The sequence below is a fragment of the Argopecten irradians genome, chromosome 10 (assembly GCF_041381155.1).
Source record: "Argopecten irradians isolate NY chromosome 10, Ai_NY, whole genome shotgun sequence".
In the NCBI taxonomy this organism is placed as follows: domain Eukaryota; kingdom Metazoa; phylum Mollusca; class Bivalvia; order Pectinida; family Pectinidae; genus Argopecten; species Argopecten irradians.
The window spans coordinates 21,333,981-21,356,489 of record NC_091143.1 but is presented as its reverse complement, the minus strand read 5'-3'; the positions used below and the strand labels follow the sequence as shown (position 1 = coordinate 21,356,489).

The following is a 22,509-nucleotide window of genomic DNA, read 5'->3' as shown; positions in this document are numbered from 1 at the left end:
TTATTGTATCTCGTGAACATCATAACTTGAATAAATAGACAGTGGTTTAATAACAATAAAAGACTAATGTGATGAAGCTGGAAAACTAAATGATACTACCATTTATTCAAAATTAATAAGTAAAGCTAATTGGAATTCTGAACTCATGAAAATAAAAAATAAAACTGTACCAAAATCATGAATTGAGAAATTGGAACTAGAAACAGTGGAATTAAATAAAGATGAAATTGAAATGTTAAATGGGTATACCAATAAATTTATATATAACACCATAATTAAATCTAAAAAAAGAAAACCCAAGTCTGATAGAAAAGTGGAGAAATCAATTCCATGCTGGGAATAAAAAAATCCATGAAAAATTTAAATTCATCTTCAAAAACTTGCATGATAATGCATTGAAAATCTTTAAATGGAAATCCTTTCATAATATTATTCCGACTAGGTAAAACCTGAAGAGATGGAGGATAGATAATTCAGACTTGTTTCCATATTGTAATAAGATTGATAATAACTTACATTTTTTTCATCGAGTGCGCCCATGTAGAAACATTTTGGACTACCCTTACAATGAATATGCATAAATTAGGATAGTTGTAAATATCAGAAAATTAAAATATTTGGTTATTGGATACAAACCGGGAAAGAAACAAATTAAACAATTTAACTTTATGCTAGCATTAACAGGGTACACAATATATAAATCTTTTTATGTCAGTGAAAAAAGACACGGGAGTCTAGATATTCATTTGTTTATGGCAGACCTAACCTTTTATACTAAATTTCTCAAACACCTTCAACAATAATTGCAAAAACAAATAATCATATTAGTTAATCACTAATTATGTAAATAAAGGGAAAAAAATGAAATACAATTAGAAAAAAAGAATGTCTATGTCCTCTAAGGTAATCCATTTTCTGAAGTGTTCAGCAGCATTGTTTTTGTTTTTTCTCTTCTTTTTATTGTTCTTTCTTCGGTTCCATGGACAACTTCAAAAATCACTTTTAATAAAATCCACAATGTATAATATTCTTCTTTGGACACTGAAAAGTAATAAAAACAACACATCAGCATACAAAATATACAAAAATACATTCTTTTTGGTATAGGCCTAGTACATAACAATTGTAAAGTACCAGGTACATGTACATAATATTGGTGCATGCTACTTAATGTATATACACAGGTATAAACAGAAGTACACAAAAACGTACTCAATTAATATTTGACACATACGTCTCAATGATTATATAGAAAATATAATTATGTTATTTATCTAATTATTTACGTAGTTTACATTATTTTTTGTTATCTAAGATGATATATAATGTGCAATTATCATTGCTTTATCAATTAGATAATCAGATGAAAATTGTTTAAAAGCTGAAACAACTTGAATTCATACGTTTATACCAAGAGACCTGGAAGTCTGTTGCATCGGTTATATGTTATTATCCTATTATAGTGTCGGTAAAGAATATTTTAGGCCGATTCTGTTATCCCCGCCCAACGAAGTTGGCGGGGGATATTCAAATGGGTTCCGTCCGTCCGTCTGTCCGTCCGTTCGAATGGTTTCCGGAGCATAACTCTAAAACCAATAGAGATATTTCCATGAAACTTCATACACACATTGGTCTTATGGTCTAGTTGTGCCTTTTGCTATTTTTAGGTTTTTATTTTTTGCATTTTTTCCGTAACCATGGAAACATTGCTGAAAATATCATATTTTTGTACCAGGTTCGTTTCCGGAGCATAACTTTAAAACCAGAAGAGGTAATTCCTTGAAACTTCATAGACACATTGGTCTTATGGTCTAGTAGTGCCTTTTGCTATTTTAAGGTTTTCACTTTTTTTACTTTTTTCTGTTACCATGGAAACATTGCTGAAAATGGCAGATTTTTGTGTAAGAATCGTTTCCGGAGCACAACTCTAAAACCAGCAGAGATATTTCCATGAAACTTCATAAACACAATACTGTTCTTATGGTCTAGTAGTGCCTTTTGCTATTTTTAGGTTTTCATTTTTTGCACTTTTTCCGTAACCACGGAAACATTGCTGAAAATTTCATATTTTTGTACCAGGTTCGTTTCCGCAGCATAACTGGAAAACCGGTTGAGATATATGCACGAAACTCCATAGGCACTTTAGTCTTATTGTCTAGTAGTGCCTTTAGCTATTTTTAGGTTTTCCCTTTTTGTGCTTTTTTCTGTAACCATAGAAACATTGCTGAAAATATCATATTTTTGTACCAGGTTCGTTTCCGGAGCATAACTTTAAAACCAGAAGAGGTAATTCCTTGAAACTTCATGGACACATTGGTCTTATGGTCTAGTAGTGCCTTTAGCTATTTTTAGGTTTTCACTTTTTTAACTTTTTTCTGTTACCATGGAAACATTGCTGAAAATGGCAGATTTTTGTGTAAGAATCGTTTCCGGAGCACAACTCTAAAACCAGCAGAGATATTTCCATGAAACTTCATAAACACAATACTGTTCTTATGGTCTAGTAGTGCCTTTTGCTATTTTTAGGTTTTCATTTTTTGCACTTTTTCCGTAACCACGGAAACATTGCTGAAAATTTCATATTTTTGTACCAGGTTCGTTTCCGCAGCATAACTGGAAAACCGGTTGAGATATATGCACGAAACTCCAAAGGCACATTAGTCTTATTGTCTAGTAGTGCCTTTAGCTATTTTTAGGTTTTCCCTTTTTGTGCTTTTTTCTGTAACCATAGAAACATTGCTGAAAATTTCATATTTTTGTACCAGGTTCGTTTCCGCAGCATAACTGGAAAACCGGTTGAGATATATGCACGAAACTCCATAGGCACATTAGTCTTATTGTCTAGTAGTGCCTTTAGCTATTTTTAGGTTTTCCCTTTTTGTGCTTTTTTCTGTAACCATAGAAACTTTGCTGAAAATATCATATTTTTGTACCAAGTTCGTTTCCGCAGCCTAAATGGAAAACCGGTTGAGATATATGAACGGAACTCCATAAGCACATTAGTCTTATGGTCTCGTAGTGCCTTTTTCTATTTTAAGGTTTTCACTTTTTGTACTTTTTTCTGTAACCATGGAAACATTGCTGAAAATATCAAGGTAAATGGTAAATGTTACTTTGAAAACTCCATCCATTTTTGTGTATATAGTCCAATATAAATGTCAAGGCTGTATACCTGATTCAACAATTGCAGCCCCGCTCTACTTGAATTATACTCCATCTTTCTTTAGCTCAACTTCCTTTTCCTGTTTTTTAATACACATAAGTCTCCACATTCAAACTTACTTCAGCTTTGATATCTCTATTGGCGGGGGATCTGAATGACTATGTCCTTGTTAATCTTGAGACCGACACTGGAACTGTAATGAGTCGATCTTTTACACATTACATTGTAAAAGTTTACACAATAATACAAACGTACTTCCCAGGTCCATGTAATAGTATGGATTCAGCAACAGTAATTAAAATATGTAAAAAAAATCTGTGTACTTACCCAAAATAACTGTGGTGTAAAGAGACTAAGCTCGTGTGACCATGCAGGTAGGGCGTTAGAATTGTACCTGCTGCCCCTATTGCATGATCGTAAAAGGCGACTAAGTTTAGGATCTTATCTTTTTCTATTCTTCCTAACTGACTTTATATTTCCTAATACCTCTCTTGGCAACGCCTCACTTATGTCTCTCTTGGCACCGCCTCACTTTTGAAGTCAAGAATTGGTGAGATATAATCATGATAATACAACAGTTTCGCGTCTTTTGACAAATAGGTATTTAATTTTCTGAGGAGGGCTAATCTAGTTGCCAATTTAGAGTAAACCTTATTAACTTGTTCATTCCATTCAAGGGTGTGATCGATGTGTATCCCTAGCACTTTTTGTGTAGTGACTGAGTTTAATATGCAATTGTCTAATTCAAGCTCTAAAACTCCTGCAGTATGTAATGCTCTAGGTTTGCCAATGAGCATACATGTTGTTTTTTCTTTATTAAAAGCCATATTGTTATTTGTACACCACTGCTTTGTATGATTTAGGTCAATTTGGAGATGTGAATGGTAGAGTCATCAGCATACATGTCGATATTTGAATGTTTAAGGTCACAGTACCCAAATCGGATCAGTACCCAAATCGGATCACGGATTCGAGAAATTGCTCTTTTTATCGCATGCACATTTTACGTTTAAAATAAACGTACATATAGTCATAAAAATGCATTTCCGCGATATTTAAACCAAATTTTGAAGCAGTGATCGATTTTATTATGCTTTAATGAAGACTTTGAAATCGGCAAGTTGGTGTTATTTTCGTCAATCTCCTACAATGTCACCGTGCGACGGTCTATTTTCTCATGTTTAACCCCATTACACTGCACTACATATCATCAAAACATAAAAGTATGTACCCAAAACAAGAATAGAGAAACATTTAGGGAGGTATTCGATGAACAGGGTAGTCCATACCTTTATTTAGGATGCCACTAGAAACGATTCATATTCTGCCGCCATCTTGGAACTATTACTCAATGATCTTTGCGCATGTCAAAAAGTCATTCTAAACGAACAGGTACTTGTACTATGATTTTCCGGTTTTTTCAATGTTGTATAAGAGTTATTTCCCTTCTGTCATTGTTTCGATTTTTTTTGAGTTTTGCATATCTGTGATTGTTAATATTTATAATAATTATTATCTTACTATAAGATGTTGCTATTATCAATTATAATGTAACATTATTTGTTTTCTCCAGCAACAAAGAATATACAAAACACAACTACAGATATGAGAATGTGTTATTAAATAAAATGTTTAAAATATGTAAATACAAATAGTGAAATACAGAAATGAATAATACAAAATGTTCAAATTCATATTATTTGTATTATTGATTATGAAAAAATGTATTTAAGTACACAAGATGTTAACAAATTACCATAAAATATTTATATTATTTAAATACTGTTTTAAACAAAACAAATATAAGGAGATTATACAAATGCAATATTAGGTAATGATATGTAAACTGGTTTAAAAAATATCTTTCTGAACAGTAGTGTCTACAGATAAGAAGAGGTAGTTTGTTTCATATACAGAGCACTGTCAGTGAAGTTTTTTTCTATTTACAGGGAAAATAGTAAAAACCTTTAAATAGAAATATCTGGTGCCAGCATGGCAATATCAAGTACCTGGCCTTCTGACATTGGTAGAGATCATTCTTGAAGCAGAACAAACAAATTTCAGCGAGGAATACCAGAGTACATAAATCGTGTTACATCTATCAAATTAATTAGATTGGTTTTGAATTTGTATTATTCTAAATTTTTATATTTTCAGATCACTGCACTGCCATCCAAGTTTCTGATATTTCCTCCTCTATTCTGTTTCATTTTTATTACACAATGTATATCATTTGACAATCTGATAATAAGTTGATTTTTAAGTGTATATTTTATTAATTCATCAATGATACTTGGGAAAGCAAAATACAACAAGAATTATTTATCAACACTTTATTTAATCTAGAGTGACATATCAATTTTACTGTGAGACCCTGCATTTCCAAGTGAATCAGCATGAGTGAAATATTCATTTGATATTAGTTACAATTATTGAAGTGGCTGCTATTTTAAAATCCAAGCATCAATTAAAGATATTGTACACTTCCATTTCAGACATAGGGTAAGTGCATCTATAATATGAATGAAACATGTTTGGTCAAGGAACATTCCTGTACAAAGTATGCCACCTTGATAGACAAGGGTTGTATACAAGGTCATTGGATCTCCGTGACAAACTCCCACACAACAGCAGCAGTATGTTTGTCCATGAAAAAGTCCTCTTGATAAATTGCCCATGAAAAAGTCCTTCTGACGTTTGTAATTTATGAAAAGTCATTTCCAAGTGCAGGCTACCTTGATGATAAGTCTACAAAACCTGAAATAAAAAAAGAATAACTGAGACATATGTAGCTGTAAAATATTGATAATTTCTGAGCAAATGTTTAAAGCCTTAAGATTTGGAAAAAAATTTCAAATGAAAATCCACAGCTTTACTAATAAAGTAATGTTTAATGTTATAGCTTATAGACATACCTCTACATAAAATCCTCCAGGTATCTTTTGAAGCGTCCATCAAAAGGAAGACCCCTGATGTTAACACTTTGGTGGTCGAGAAGGCCAGAGTGAACAGTGTGGAATATTTTTGTTTCCTTCCTCACTACTTATTTGCTACAGCCTTTTAGTGTAGCCTTGTTTCAGCTAATGAAGGCACTGACTTCATTTCAGAGCTGGCAATCAGTCATGGATACCTGAACAGTCACCTAGTTATAGAAGAAAAAAAAGGTTTAACTCTTGAAGTTTTTCATTTACAAAATATCTTGTACACATGTGATCAATAATAAACAACTAATTAGAAAAAAATACTGTCTGATCTTGTTAACAGACACTTAGGTTTTCATAATTCTTAGACATGTAATATATAAATATAAGCTATTGACTAAACCTAAATTTGCCAGTTGTCTCCCTTCCATCAAGTTCATACAATACCTGTTGCTCTTCTGGACAACCTGTTATTGTACATGTAAGAAAAGTGACTATCAATATCGCCTCCCATGAACAGCTCTCAGACAACAAAACAGACTTGGCTCATTTACATATTATTAGCATGTTTATACTTAATACTGTGAATAAAGTTACTGAAGATAGAATGAATTATCCACATTTCTGTTAAATATAAGTCAGAGGGTTTTGAGATCACAATTTAACTTGAACTGGATTATTTATTATTGCCTTGTATTTCGCCTTATCACTCTGTTCCAAACAAGGACAACATATATATAATAATTGTATTGAACTTAATAAGTACAGATCTACAATTTGAAGACTTTGAAATTTAAAATGAAAAAATAAATATGAGAATTGATTTTTGCTTCAAGGTTGCCCAAGTACTTGTGTTCCATTTTTCTGATGCATGCACACAGTGATTAAAGCAGTCATTCATTAATCAATAATAATTAAACAAAATACTAACCAATCATGTTTTGTATAATAACAAGCTGAATTAAGACACATTTTTCAGTTCTTCAGAAGGTTGGGGCCTGCAATAATGAAATAATATAGTATGTATTATACATCACAATAATATAGTAATAATACAAATTCATAGTTTGCCAGGTACAGTACTGTATCAGGGATCAAGCCTCTCTTGTGTAAACATACATACCCTACATGACGTACTTGAAAGTGAAGGGAATGGGTGGTTTTTTTTTTAAATAGTTATGACATGGTTGCGTACAATATGTAGATACAATGTATGTCAGTACACCTGAGATCCATATATATACATGTGTAGAAGAAAATAGAAAATGTATACGTAGCGGCCAGACAGGGATTCAAACTTAGAACCTCCCAACAATAGCTGACTGAGCAACTTGGTCACCGACTATCGATCCAGTCTTATCCTGCTACACATATGCAGTCACATGTGCCTGATCATTGTTGATGCTTATGAGATTTGTATAATGACTATAATTATGTATGTCTGCAGTTCAAATAGTTATAAGACAAAATTATCAAAAGTTCCCAATTCCCAGAAATCTCTTGCTTGTGTGAGATTTAATCTACTATTTTTTTTTCTATTAATTTCACAAATTAAATTTTAATTAATCACTAAAAGGCAGCAAGATTTACATTATAATTTAAAAAAAGAATTACCAATATATTTTATATGTAAATATAAATAAAAACAATAATTGATAGATATTCATTTGATGCATGTTACATTTTAAAGAAAAAAATCTACCAAAGTGCACTGTATGTATTTCAGTTGTTGATGTTACATGTTGTCACACAATCTACTGATTGTGTTATGTGGAAGATCGACAGTAAATAAACTTGAGACCCCATCAGGATTCGAAAAAAACTACGAAAATTTTGTTATACTTTGAGAGACGTAGGGTAGAAATGGTTAATTTCTCAATTAAAGCATAAAATCATTTAATTGTTGCACCTAAACAATAATAAATATCGACCAATTACCATTTTCGTCAATCTAACAATGCGCACCTGTTCGGTTTGTCAACCGGATATTGAAACCGTCATGCGGTCGATCGTGTTATGAATTTGAAAGGCTCAATAAAACACTAAAAAATGACTGTGACGCACAAAATTACTGATCAATCTTGTCAATAGTGATGATATTTATTGTACATACCAATTATTTAACTATATAATGCATAAAATATACCTATTTTGGGTTATTTCTCTCGCTGATCCGATTTGGGTACTCTTCTGTTAAAAAACCGGAAGTTCATCTGTCAATGTTTGTGACGTCATAATTCACGCGCGCACGCGACTATGACAGTGTGGAGCTGTCTGAACTTCGTCAGGCATAGCCTTTTTATGAAAAAACACGATATGTAAAAGGTCAGTTGCAAAATTTGGTTTAGAAAGAAGAAAATGTTGTTTTGGTGATCCGATTTGGGTACTGTGACCTTAGTGTATAATGGTAAGTTGGCCCTGCAGGTAGGGCGTTAGAATTGTACCTGCTGCCCCTATTGCATGATCGTAAAAGGCGACTAAATTTAGGATCTTATCTTTTCTATTCTTCCTAACTGACTTTATCCTTCCTAATGCCTCCCTTGGCACCGCCTCACTTTTGGCCTTGAGTTGAGCGTTCGCCCCTGTGAGGAAGGCTCTGGGTTCTGTCCCCTGGCCGAGACACACCAAAGTCTGTAAAAGTGGTAGTTTCTGCTCCTGCTTAGCGCTCAGCTAAAAGGGAGTGGGACGACTGGTTCGCCCGTTGTCAGTATAATGTGACCGGGTGGGGCGTATTGCTTGGTGTCTTCGGCGGCATGCTTCAGTGATATAGCACTATAAAAAGGGCAAAAGTTCCACTATACAAGAAGACACAACATGAATATACCGCAGTCTCCTGAAACACGCACCTCGCACAACAGACACGCAACACAACGCATACATGGGAGGCCGTCCTTACATGACCATAGCTGTTAATAGGACGTTAAATAATCAAACAAACAAAAAAAAGTATAATGGTAAGTCATTTATATACAAAATAAACAGCAGAGGACCAAGTATTGATCCCTGAGGAACACCTGATATAATTTGATGGGAGGTAGATTTAATGTTCTCAATTTTAACCGATTGTTTTCTTTGGTTAAGATATGATTCAAACCAAAGTAAACTATGTGCTGATATTTTCATTAATTTCAATTTATGCAATAGAACTCTATGGTCTACTAAAAAGTCAAATGCTTCTTTAAGATCTAAGAAAATGCTACCGACTAAATCATTATTATCAATGTTAATTCTCCACTGATCTATTAATTTAACTAGAGCTGTTTGACAAGAGTGATTTTCTCTAAATCCTGATTGTGCAGAGTGGAGAAGGTCATATTTAAGGAGATATCTGTTTAAGTGATCCGTAACATGTCTTTCAATTATTTTAGCAAGTGTCGGTAGTACAGAAATTTGTCTATAGTTTCCAGCTTCATCAACATTACCTCCTTTAAATAAAGGAGTGACTCTGGCCTCTTTTAGTCTAGCGGGGAAGATACCAGATTGCAAACTTAAAATGATTATGTACGCTATGTGTGGAGCTAGCTGTTGAACACACAGCTTGATAATTTTGGGTCCAACACCATCAATCCCAGTGGCCTTTGAAGTATTTAGATTATTCACGAGATCAAAGACGCCTTGAACAGAAATTAACGGAATAGAAATTCAGCATGATTAGGTACCATGTTTAGTACATGGTTTTTTCAAGTAATGTAAAATCTTGTTCATTTAGGGGAGTTTTTGCTACACCATGGGATATATTGACAAAGTGTTTATTGAGATGTTCTATTATATACTGTTTTTGGTTAAGTGTAACATCCCCGTCCTTTAGGGTTGACGGTATTGTCGAATTTGAAGATTTGGAGCCAAATGATTTTAAGTGATTCCATAAAACACTTGTATTTTTATTGTTTTCTACTGCATTGATGAAAAAGTTTCTTTTTGAAGTTACTAACAAATTCTTAGTTTTATTTCTCCAGTATTTAAATAAGTTCCAATGACCCTTCTTATGATGGTAATCTCGTTTTATTCTGGCTTGTTTTATATCCTCATTATACCATTCGGGTTGCTTATACCTTTTTATTAGGGATTTCCATTCCGGATGGAAATCCCTATTGTTTTTGTTCTGTTTTTTTTATTATTATTATTCTTACAAGCTAAACGATACTTATATATATATATCATTGGCTTCTTTGGTAAAATATGTGTTTTCGTTTAAATATCACATACAGTGTCTATAACAATAATGACAATAAAAAAGCTAACCGAGTTTTATAACATATAGGTGTAATTCTTTTTCACAAAAATAATACGGGCAGCCACTTGAAACGTCATAATATACACGTGCATATCAAAAGGTCTCCAATACTTTTAAATGACATACATGTATGTATCAAATTACTATTAACTTTTCTGTCATAATTTGCGTGCCCCTATGTTTTGGCTGAGATGACCAAGATTGCATTTTACGGGCTCGGAATAGCAGTTGAGACTGCTTGTTTTACTCGTGTTCATAGATATTTAACTGTCGAAAACAGATATATCTAGATTTAATATCCCATGAAAAGTTACACAATATAAGACCACGATCGAGTGCATCGTGGGTAGCGATAGGGCAAGGACATCTCCTTGCAGGCGGTGTATGGGATTTGCAAATTATTTAGTCTAGATGAAATAAATTATTATTCTAATTACTGGTTTATGTAAATAATGAATGTACTTGCAATATTTCCGACGTTGGACATTTTTATTTTGCTATAATTATTATCGATGCTGCTATCGTTTGTGCGATGAGGAGGTTTTGCCGAGTCATCTCGGTTTTCCCTGTCGACACCAAAATAAAACTTGTATTGTAAGATAGTGACCGTGTATTCTGTTTATCCTGCAACTTTTTCATTATACATACAGAAGATGGTATTCAAAACGAAAACAGATTGCCTGATATTTACACGATTTCGCTTAAAGCGAAATGCTTCTTTGATGATCAAGAAAAGATGCTTTTACTAAATCGAATGAGTGTGTACTCCTTTTTACTAATGTGGGAAATATGTAAGCGACGTCATTCCGGTGATTGTGACGTAACTGTTTGGCGGGACTGACTGCCGTTTCATTCACTCCTACTAAAAGTGACGTCACTGGAATGTTCGGGATCAAGTCATCAAATTTAGAAATTGAATCAAACGAAAGAAATTAAACATCTAATTACTGACATCGTAATATTTTTCTATTTCAGCTATTACAGGAAATTCTTATAATCTGACATCTAGTTCTGTGCCCGACTAATGTCGATATTAGAGCTGAAAATACACTGTTTCTTGATATTGTTCCGCTTCTTTTGTTGACTTTAAATTCGTAAAATGAACTTAACCCGCGAAGGGCGTCAGAACGTTTGTTTTCAACGGAAATAAACACCGTAGTGATAAAGACCTTCCAAGTATGGCAACAGTGAATATTTGCATCAGGAAAATTGGGACACAAAAAGTCGATTTTCTCCAAATGTAAGTAAGTTACACTACATTAATTTTGCTGGAACACTTAAAAATCGTTCTGATTTCAGAACAATTGGAATTATGAAGATACCTCTTACAGTATTTTTATTATTATTATATATAATGTAAGTTAATTATTTCCACAAACCATCTTAACACTTTTTCTCACAAACGGAACAAGATACGACGCTCAAATTTGGACACGTTATGTATGTTCATGAGTGCTTGAAACGTACGTTCGATTTTGTACGATGAAGTTCAAGGTCAAGGTCACAGACGTAAAAAAAAACTTTTTTTTTGAACGAACTTTAAACGCTCATAACTTCATAACTGTACGCTGTACATCGTTTATGTTTAGTTATTCAGACAGATCGTGACATTGCGCGTGCTTTACCCATGCCATGTTATCAGAGATTATGTCAAGGTCAAGAGTTCGCTATGGGGTCAAACAAAGGTCAAAAACGAATTCACCACAGAAAAGTTTTGAAAGTTGGATATGAAAGGGCATGCCCTCAGAAATATATAATGACAAGTTTTAAGGTCATGAGATCCAAAATGGCGGAGATATAGGCCTTTGAAAAAAGGCTATTTTGGCGTTCTCCCGCCAAAAATGTTTAAAGTTTCAGCGCCTTCAATACTTAACACACATTCTTGAATTTTTGTATAGACATAGCATGGACGAATGGCAAAGAACTTATGCTTTTTATTGACCTTGACATTCATTCAAGGTCACAGGGTTCAAAAAGCTTTAAATCTTTAAACGACTTCTTCTTTATAAATAAGAGGCATAGAGCGCTGAAATTTGGACACGTTATGTACGTACATGAGTTGCTTGAAACGTACGTTCGATTTTGTATGATAACGTTCAAGGTCAAGGTTACAGACGTAAACAAATTTTTTGAACGAAATTTAAACGCTCATAACTTCATAACTGTACGCTGTACATCGTCCACGTTTAGTTATGCAGACAGATCCTGACATTGCGCGTCCTTTTCCCATGCCATGTTATCAGAGATTATGTCAATATCAAGAGTCGCTACGAGGTCAAGCAAAGGTCAAAAACGAAATTTGTTACAGAAAAGTTTGGATGGGCGCATATGACAGATCATGCTCTCAGGAACATAAAATGACCAATTTCAAGGTCATATGATTCAAAATGGCGGAGATATAGGACATCAAAAATCGAAATTTTAGTTTATATTTGTCCCTGCGCGAGACGTTTCAGCGCCTTTAAACCTGTAAGTACAGTCTTCATTTTTCGTACCTGTGTTGTAAGAACTTCTGTTTTCAAAAGTTATGAATTTCAAGGGGTGATATAGAACAAGAGGCCCAGAGGGCCTGTATCGCTCACCTGGTTTGTAATGCCTAGTAAGGTTCATTGTTTCTTTTCTGAAGGAATTTGAATATTTACCTCTAATTCCCCTATTGGGCCCCACTCTTTCTGCTCAAGGGGGTGAAAGCCAAAAATTATAGGAATTCTGTTAACCCCAAGGATGTTTCTGGGCCAAATTTGGTTAAAATCCAAGCAGAACTCTAAGACTAGTAGCGATTTATAGGATTTACCTAAATTTCCCTATTGGGCCCCGCCCCTCCTGCCCCCAGGGGGTCAGATCCAAAATTTATACAAGTTCTATTCCCCTTCCCCCAAGGATGTTTCTGGCCAAATTTGGTTTCAATCCATGCAGAACTCTAGGACAAGTAGCGATTTATAGGATTTACCTCTATTTCCCCTATTGGGCCCGCCCCTCCTGCCCCCGGGGGGTCAGAGCCAAAATTTATATAAGTTCTGTTCCTATTCCCCTAAGAATGTTTCTGGCTAAATTTGGTTACAATCCATGCAGAATTCTAGAACAAGTAGCGATTTATAGGATTTACCTCTATTTCCACTATTGGGCCCCACCCCTCCTGTCCCCGGGGGGTCAGAGCAAAAATTTATACAAGTTCTGTTCCCCTTCCCCCTAGGATGTTCCTGGCCAAATTTGGTTACAATCCATGCAGAACTCTAGAACAAGTAGCGATTTATAGGATTTACCTAAATTTCCACTATTGGGCCCCACCCCTCCTGTCCCCGGGGGTCAGAGCCAAAATTTATACAAGTTCTGTTCCCCTTCCCCCAAGGATGTTTCTGGCCAAATTTGGTTACAATCCATGCAGAACACTAGGACAAGTAGTGATTTATAGGATTTACCTCAATTTCCCCTATTGGGCCCCGCCCCTCCTGTCCCTGGGGGGTCGAGCCAAAATTTATACAAGTTCTATTCCCCTTCCCCCAAGGATGTTTCTGGCCAAATTTGGTTTCAATCCATGCAGAACTCTAGGACAAGTAGCGATTTATAGGATTTACCTCAATTTCCCCTATTGGGCCCCGCCCCTCTTGTCCCCGGGGGGTCAGAGCCAAAATTTATACAAGTTCTGTTCCCCTCCCCCAAGGATGTTTCTGGCCAAATTTGGTTAAAATCAATGCAGAACTCTATGACTAGTAGCGATTTAAAGGAAATGTTGACGGACAGACGGACGACGGACGCCGCGCCATGACATAAGCTCACCGGCCCTTCGGGCCAGGTGAGCTAAAAATGGCGGAAATATAGCTCTCCAAATATAGTAATTTGTTTCATTTCCTGTTTTTTTCCGTAATTTGTGAGCTCGTAGCGCCTTTATCATTTCAGGTAGGATTTAGATTTTTTGTAAATGTAGACTGGCCTATTGTCTGTACATGTTTTTAATTTCAAAGACATAAATTTGAAAATGGCGGAAATATAGGCTTCCGAATATGGCGTTTCGTTCATTTTTTAACGTAAATTTTACCGTAATTCATGAAAATTCAAAGAGTAATGTTTTGAATTGGATGTGGAAGAGCATTCTCTCAGATACATAAAATAAACAATTTCAATGTCATATGATTCAAAATAGCGGAGATATAGGACATCAAAAATCGAAATTTAGTTTATATTTGTCCCTGCGCGAGACGTTTCAGCGCCTTTAAACCTGTATGTACAATCTTCATTTTGCGTACCTGTGTTGTAAGAACTTTTGTTTTCAAACGTTATGAATTTCAAGGGGTGATATGGAAAAATGGCGGAAATATAGCTTTCCAAATATGGTAATTTGTTTCATTTCCTGTTTTTTTTTCTCCGTAATTTGTGAGCTCGTAGCGCCTTTATCATTTCAGGTAGGATTTAGATTTTTTGTAAATGTAGACTTTGGCCTATTGTCTGTAAATGTTTTTAATTTCAAAGACATAAATTTGAAAATGGCGGAAATATAGGCTTCCGAATATGGCGTTTCGTTCATTTTTTAACGTAAATTTTACCGTAATTCATGAAAATTCAAAGAGAAATGTTTTGAATTGGATGTGGAAGAGCATTCTCTCAGATACATAAAATAAACAATTTCAAGGTCATATGATTCAAAATAGCGGAGATATAGGACATCAAAAATCGAAATTTTAGTTTTTATTTGTCCTTGCGCCAGACCTTTCAGCGCCTTTAAACCTGTATGTACAGTGTTGATTTTTCATACCTATGTTGTATGAACTTTTGTCTTCAAAAGTTATGGATTTCAAAGGGATTATATAGAAAAATGGCGGAAATATAGCTCTCAAAATATGGCAATTTGTTCCATTTCCTTATTTTCCCCCGTTATTTGTGAGCTCGTAGCGCTTTTACCTTTTAATGTAGGGTGTTGATTTTTTTGAAAACTTAGGCACTGGCATATTGTCTGTACAGGTTTTTAATTTCAAAGACGAAAATTCGAAAATGGCGGAAATATAGCCCTCCGAATATGGCGTTTCGTTCATTTGTTTTAACGTAAATTCGTAAATTTTAGCGAAATTTATGAAAATCCAAAGAGAAATGTTTTAAGCTGGATGTGAAAGAGCATGTTCTAAGACACATAAAATGACCAATTTCAAGGTCATATGATTGAAAATGGCAAAGATATAGGACATCAATTGTCCTTTCCGCGATTTTGTAGTTGTACGAATGTGATGAGATTACAGTATGTGGCCAAAGGGAGATAATCTTAACTCTGATTGTCCGAGTTATTCCCCATTGTTCGAAGATCACCATAAGAAAAGGAGAATGAACGTGGAGTTGAAACCAAACAGATGTGTATTTTTGTTGTGAAAAACTAAGGCATGTAGAGCGAGTTCCCCAACCCAACCTCACGTCCATGAAAATCTAGTTTGGCAAAAGGTTTCAAGTACTACAAGAAAGTTAACACGGAATACCTTTGTATAGAAGATCAAAAGCTGCAAGAGAAGCGGGGCCAAAGAGTCAAATTAAAATTCAGATTAAAAAATTATTGTAAAGATTTTTTTATTACTTATATCAATACCTGGGTGGAAATCCCGTGTTTTGATTGCGATCAAATCCAGTTCTTTTCGTTTTTATTGGAGCATGTCTATTTAATACTCCAATTAAGGCAGTAAAAATATCTGTAAAGCTTCATTAACATCATCAGTAAGAAAGAGGTAATCGAGGATATATTAGAGGATATCAGTCAATATAACATATAAATATATATATATATAAAGTAAGCACTTTTGTATTTATATACAGATGATAATTAATATCCTTGGCACTGAAAAAAAAAGCCTGCAAAAAGTTCCATGTTTTTGTTTTCATTCTATTTGACTGAATCACTGTACACATATGTATACATATATACATGGATATATTATAAATGTATAGTATGTCTAAGTTCAAAATTCACATATTTTACAACAATATCACCTCTTTTATAACATGTTACTTTAATATTACAGTAATAATTTGCGGGGAACACACTATGGGTGATTTTTTTTTTAATTCTTAAAATACCTAAATGGGATATCATAATATTAATAATTAAATGCATGGCCCACTTTTCATGGTAAACAACACCATTTTTAGCTCACCTGGCCCGAAGGGCCGGTGAGCTTATGTCATGGCGCGGTGTCCGTCAACATTTCCTTTAAATCGCTACTAGTCATGGATTGTAACCAAATTTGGCCACAAGCATCCTTGGGGGAGAGGGAACAGAACTTGTATAAATTTTGGCTCTGACCTCCCGGGGGCAGGAGGGGCCGGGCGCAATAGGGGAAATAGAGGTAATTTCTTTAAATCGCTACTTGTCCTAGAGTTCTGTATGGATTGTAACCAACATTAGCCACAAACATCCTTGGGGGAAGGGGAACAGATCTTATATAAATTTTGGCTCTGATCCCCCAGGGGCAGGAGGGGCGGGGCCCAATAGGGGAAATAGAGGTAAATCCTTTAAATCGCTACTTGTCATAGAGTTCTGAATGGAATATAACCAAATTTGGCCACAAACATCCATGGGGGAAGGGGAACAGAACTTGTATAAATTTTGGCTCTGGTCCCCCGGGGGCAGGAGGGGCAGGGCCCAATAGGGGAAATAACGGTAAATTCTATAAATCGCTACTAGTCATAGCGTTCTACATGAATTGTAACCAAATTTGGCCACAAGCATCCTTTTTGGAAGCGGAACAGAACTTGTATAAATTTTGGCTCTGGCCCCCCGGGGGCTGGAGGGGTGGGGCCAAATAGGGGAAATAGAGATAAATCCCTTAAATCTCTACTAGTCATAGAGTTCTGCATGGAATATAACCAAATTTGGCCACAAACATCCATGGGGGAAGGGGAACAGAACTTGTATAAATTTTGGCTCTGACCTCCCGGGGGCAGGAGGGGCAGGGCCCAATAGGGGAAATAACGGTAAATTCTATAAATCGCTACTAGTCATAGCGTTCTACATGAATTGTAACCAAATTTGGCCACAAGCATCCTTTTTGGAAGCGGAACAGAACTTGTATAAATTTTGGCTCTGGCCCCCCGGGGGCTGGAGGGGTGGGGCCAAATAGGGGAAATAGAGATAAATCCCTTAAATCTCTACTAGTCATAGAGTTCTGCATGGAATGTAACCAAATTTGGCCAGAGATATCCTAGGGAGAATAAGAACTGAGTTTGTATAAATTTTGGCACTGGTCCTGGGGGGCAGGAGGGATTGGGCCCAATAGGGGAAATAGAGGTAAATCCTTTAAATCGGTACTTGTCCTAGAGTTCTGCATGGATTGTAACCAAATTTGGCCATAAACATCCTTGGGGGTAGGAGAACAGAACTTGTATAAATTTTGGTTCTGACCCTCCGTGGACAGGAGGGGGGCCAATAGCGGAAATAGAGGTTAATTCTATAAATCACTACTTGTCTTAGAGTTTTGCATGGATTGTAACCAAATTTGACCATAAACATCCTTGGGGGAAGGAGAACAGAACTTTGGCTCTGACCCCCTAGGGGCAGGAGGGGTGGGGCCCAATAGGGGACTTAGAGGTTAATATTAAAATTCTTTCAGAAAAGAAACAATGAACCTGTATTCAGAACATTACTTGGCATTACAAACCAGGTGAGCGATACAGGCCCTCTGGGCCTCTTGTTATGGATCAACAGCTCCACGAAACAGGTTGTTATTTAAATCTAAATATTAATGCTAATTGTTTTATAAAAACTATGTAAATATAATTGGGTTCATTGTTCATGCACAATGTCTTTAACTAATTTGTACATACTTCTGATTCACTTATCATTTTGTTCGTTATCGATAGTTTATTACAAATTTATATGGTATAGTTAGTTGTCCGTATGGTTAGTAATAAGCAAGCGCGGGCTATTTATCGGCAGCTGGATAGCAGCTTGTCCATTTCGTCATGATTTTTGAAGTGTTTTATTTCATTGTCTTTAGTTTTAACTTTAATATTCCCGTTCATTACCCAAGCGCTTTGTATGTTGTCGCGACTCTGGTAAGCTCTCCCGAGGAGCTCCTGGTTCTTTCGCGTGATGTCTTCTGATATAACAATACCAGATTGTTTGAGTTTGTATCTGTTCTTTATAACCTCAAATTTAGCGCGACGTTGCACGAATTTACATATGATGGCCCTTGGTTCCCTGGCTTAATGCCGCCTAGTCGATGGGCAGTGTCAATTTCGTCTGGGTCCATTGTATGCAGGTAGGGCGTTGTACCGTAGAATTGTACCTGCTGCCCCTATTGCATGATCGTAAAAGGCGACTAAATTTAGGATCTTATCTTTTCTCTTCTTCCTAACTAACTTTATCCTTCCTTTTGGCCTTGAGTTGAGCGTTTGCCCCTGTGAGGAAGGCTCTGGGTTCTGTCCCCTGGCTGAGACATACCAAAGTCTATAAAAGTGGTAGTTTCTGCTCCTGCTTAGCGCTCAGCATACAGGGAGTGGGACGACTGGTTCGCCCGTTGTCTGTATAATGTGACCGGGTGGGGTGTGTTGCTTGGTGTCTTCGGCGCCATGCTTCAGTGATATAGCACTATAAAAAGGGCAAAAGTTCCACTATACAAGAAGACACTACATTAATATACCGCAGTCTCCCAAAACATGCACCTCGCACAACATACACACAACACACTGCATACATGGGAGGCCGTCCTTACATGACCAAAGCTGTTAATAGGACGTTAATTAATCAAACAAACAAACAAACAAATCATTCCGAGTTTCATATTGAATAGCTGAATCAACTTGGAAACAGATTCCTCCACATTTTCGTTTGGATTCTTGTCTTCGAGTCCTGCAATCCTTATACTATTGGCTCTGCCATGCTGCTCGAGGTCAAGTTTTCACTGTTTTCCATAACCTCTTTGTTAATGGAGTATAGGTCACTATGAATATCTTCATTTTGGCTTTCTAACTTTTTAACAGTGCTTCTAAGTTTTTCATTTTCAACATGTAAGTCATGTATTTCACTGTTGACTTTATCTGTGGTGTTTTCATGTTGTAGTTTGAGATCCCTTAGAGCTTTTTCAAATTGATTAGACAGTCTCTGTACTGTGTCATTTAGTTGATTAGTGGTCACTAAATTTTGATCTTATTTAGAAGCTGTTCGATTCTCTCTAAACGAGCACTGACCTCACAACTGTCTTTTTGTTTTCCAATTTTGTCAGTGATTACGGCTATTGTAGGTTGCGATTGATCTAGTTTTGCTTTTTTACCTTGCTGTGTAATGTCCTTTTTTCCATTTCTCAGACTTTCGACTATCACGGGTAGGGCTTTGATCTTGAGAACCCGCATCAAAACCCGAATCTGAAGACATTGACAGATATCTCTTATTTCCTTTCAACTTTTTCTTGTTGTCAGTCATTCGTGTTATGACAGAAGTAGCGCTAGCGTTACGTACGCGTGCAGTAAAATTCACAAGTGAGTCTGTATACCCTGGGTATTACATGCTTTGTAATCAGGTATTCATGCGTGACTTGCGTGACATACCTGGCCCCCGCAGACGTGAATACAGTTTATAGATTTCAAAAGTTATTTTTTGCAAAGTTCTATTTCAAATATTTTTCACTCACCGCGTTGCTTGTCACTCAAATAATTATCAGTCCAGTTTTTGAGGTCGTATTTGCATCCAAAAGGGTGACTTTTATCCAAAACATAGGAGCTATGTATGTCACGTCTGGACATGAGCGTGATCACGTGACTCAAAAACCACATTGATATATTACACATGTCAGTGCGATCAATATCACAATTAAGTCAAATCATATTTTGAATTTTGTAAACAAACATTTTCAAAGCACACCGTTTGGTTTTATCGTATAATTTATTATTCTTACTGAAAATTTCGAAATCTAATACGTGTATATGGATTATGTATGGTTCTGCTTGAATGATTAATTAAACATTTATGTACAGCCGTAAAAATACAAAAATGTCATATTTTCTTTTTCAAGTGATGTTTCACATTTTCCGACTTTTACGTTAAGGCCCGGTCCCACCGGCGTTTAGGAAGATTTGCGAATGTATTACTTGTATCTGTCGCCCAACATTCGTACACGTCCGCAATTATCCGCAATGGCATGCTTTTCCGTTCCCAGGATTTTTTAACTGCACAAAATTTTGATTGCGGAAATCATTCGCATAAGATGCGCTATTCGTACGTAATACATGCTCAATAGATGCTTACTATTTGTACTGTATATCCGCTGTTATTCGTTGATATCTGCAACTGACTGGGTTTTGCGGCTTTACAGCAAACTGGGACAGTGTGTAAAACGAATTTATAGCGTTCCTATCACGTTGACAACACGAATTAAAATAATTTGTAGCAAATGTATATTGAGTTCAGCGTTTGTATTGCATCTGTTTAGCATTTGATTTGAGAATAATTTGCGAATGTATAACAAACGCGTTGCGTAAACCAAAACTACTGTATAAATATGGCTAAAGTCGACATATTTGTCTATTATTTCCTGTCCGTCAGGAAGTACGGGTGTAATAATGAGTCATCGGCAAAAATACCAATGCAGCGTAACAATGGTATCCAACAACATATTAATCTAATTGTTCAAGTCATGAAATTGTTTCAAAGACAGAAAAGAAAAAGTTGTCTGCTTTGATTTGAATTTGAAACAGACTGGACCTTCTTTGTATCTGGAGGAGGTAGGGTGAAAGTTGCAGCTTGCTTATCTTTGTTGCAGTCGTGTTGTTGTGAAAAGCGATACCGAAAGGCCCGAGCGCGCTTCTTTTACCCCGTAATTCAGATGCCCTACATGCGCAATACAAGCTTTCTCTTCGCTACATTTGCGCAATTCATTATTAATAGATTCGTAATATTTCCGTAACAATTGCAATACTTCCGATCTGTTTCCTCAATATATGCGTTATATATTCGTAATTGTTTGTTACGTATCCGCATTGTTGGATAATCTTACCGATTGTACACCTCACGGAGAAAGCGCCCGTTATCGTATTCGCTTGTATTCGTGAAATATCCGCATTTGTTCGCAATAAATTCGCAGAATGTTATTAATATATACGTTATTTATACTTGAAAATTAGTTATTTTAAGCCAATTTTGTTGCGGATAACACTGAACGCCCAAAATTTATAAACTAAATTCATCCGTAATTAATCCGCTCTTCAGTAGGACCGGGCCTTTTAAACATCAAATAATAAAGTTATTGCGCTCTTCAATTTGTATTCTTTGTCTATGTTGTCAACTATCTCCTGCTAGCCTACTATCACAAATGGAAAGGTTCTAATGTTGCTGGCCGTGATAGAACGTTACACTTCAGCTTTTTCTCGGAAAATCCTCAATGAACGCACATAGGCATTGTATCATTAAGAGTAATATGTTAAGCTATTTTTGCTGACGAAGAAAAAAAGTCATTGTATAAGTCTTTATGAAAAATGTGTTATAGTATTCGCATGAGGAAAGAGTGAACGACATTTAGGCATGATATACAGAAATCAGACCAATCGTTATGTTGCTTTTTATGGTCATACAATGGCACAGCTGGAGAAGCACTTCGCCGAGCCAGCATCGCATAAATTGATATGAACTGAATGTTCTAGGCATTGGGCAAATAAATGTATCACTATGCCCCTATCACAAATGTTTTACTATTGAACTTTGATTTTTCATCCCTTCACTTATTAGATTCCAAGTCGTTTGAGGAATACATTTTATTACAGTTACTGGATCCTACAAGGATATTAATGGTATAAGGCCAAAGTAATGTCGCAGTAATTTGAGTTTATTATCAACATGTCCGCGCCGTCTCCAGAACACATATCAACTTACATACGTCACTGGTTGCTTCATGGACACACCTACCACCACGCGGATACTAGCCTGACAGGCGACCTTTGCAGTTTATCTCCAATGTTGTCGTAATTTGAATTTGTTGCAAACCAATGTGATAAAACGTCTGATGTTTCTTATGGGTAACATTACCTGGTGTAAATGTTTAAAAACAGTTAAGCCTTTACTGTCGGTTTAATAGTGAAGCTAAAGATGCTTATAAACACAACATACTGTTTCATGACTGATCGGTTGTTTTGTCAATGAAAAATCGTTTATGATATTACGTTTTCTTTCGAAAGCACCTGTTCCAAAACCAAAATTCCAAATAACTCAAAGAACAAAGACAGACGTT

The 22,509-nt window shown here is 35.8% G+C and overlaps 1 long non-coding RNA gene across 1 annotated transcript in view; it reads right to left on the bottom strand.

Annotated features, from left to right (window-relative positions):
• Positions 1 to 5,481: 5,481 nt before the first annotated feature.
• LOC138333381 (uncharacterized) overlaps positions 5,482 to 22,509 on the bottom strand; it is a 401,614-nt gene continuing 384,586 nt past the window's right edge. The window contains exons 2-5 of the long non-coding RNA XR_011209978.1: positions 8,231 to 8,666; positions 7,016 to 7,082; positions 6,079 to 6,305; positions 5,482 to 5,920 (exon numbers count right to left, since the gene is read on the bottom strand). This is a non-coding gene — a long non-coding RNA (uncharacterized lncRNA). The remainder of the gene's footprint in view (positions 5,921 to 6,078; positions 6,306 to 7,015; positions 7,083 to 8,230; positions 8,667 to 22,509) is intronic.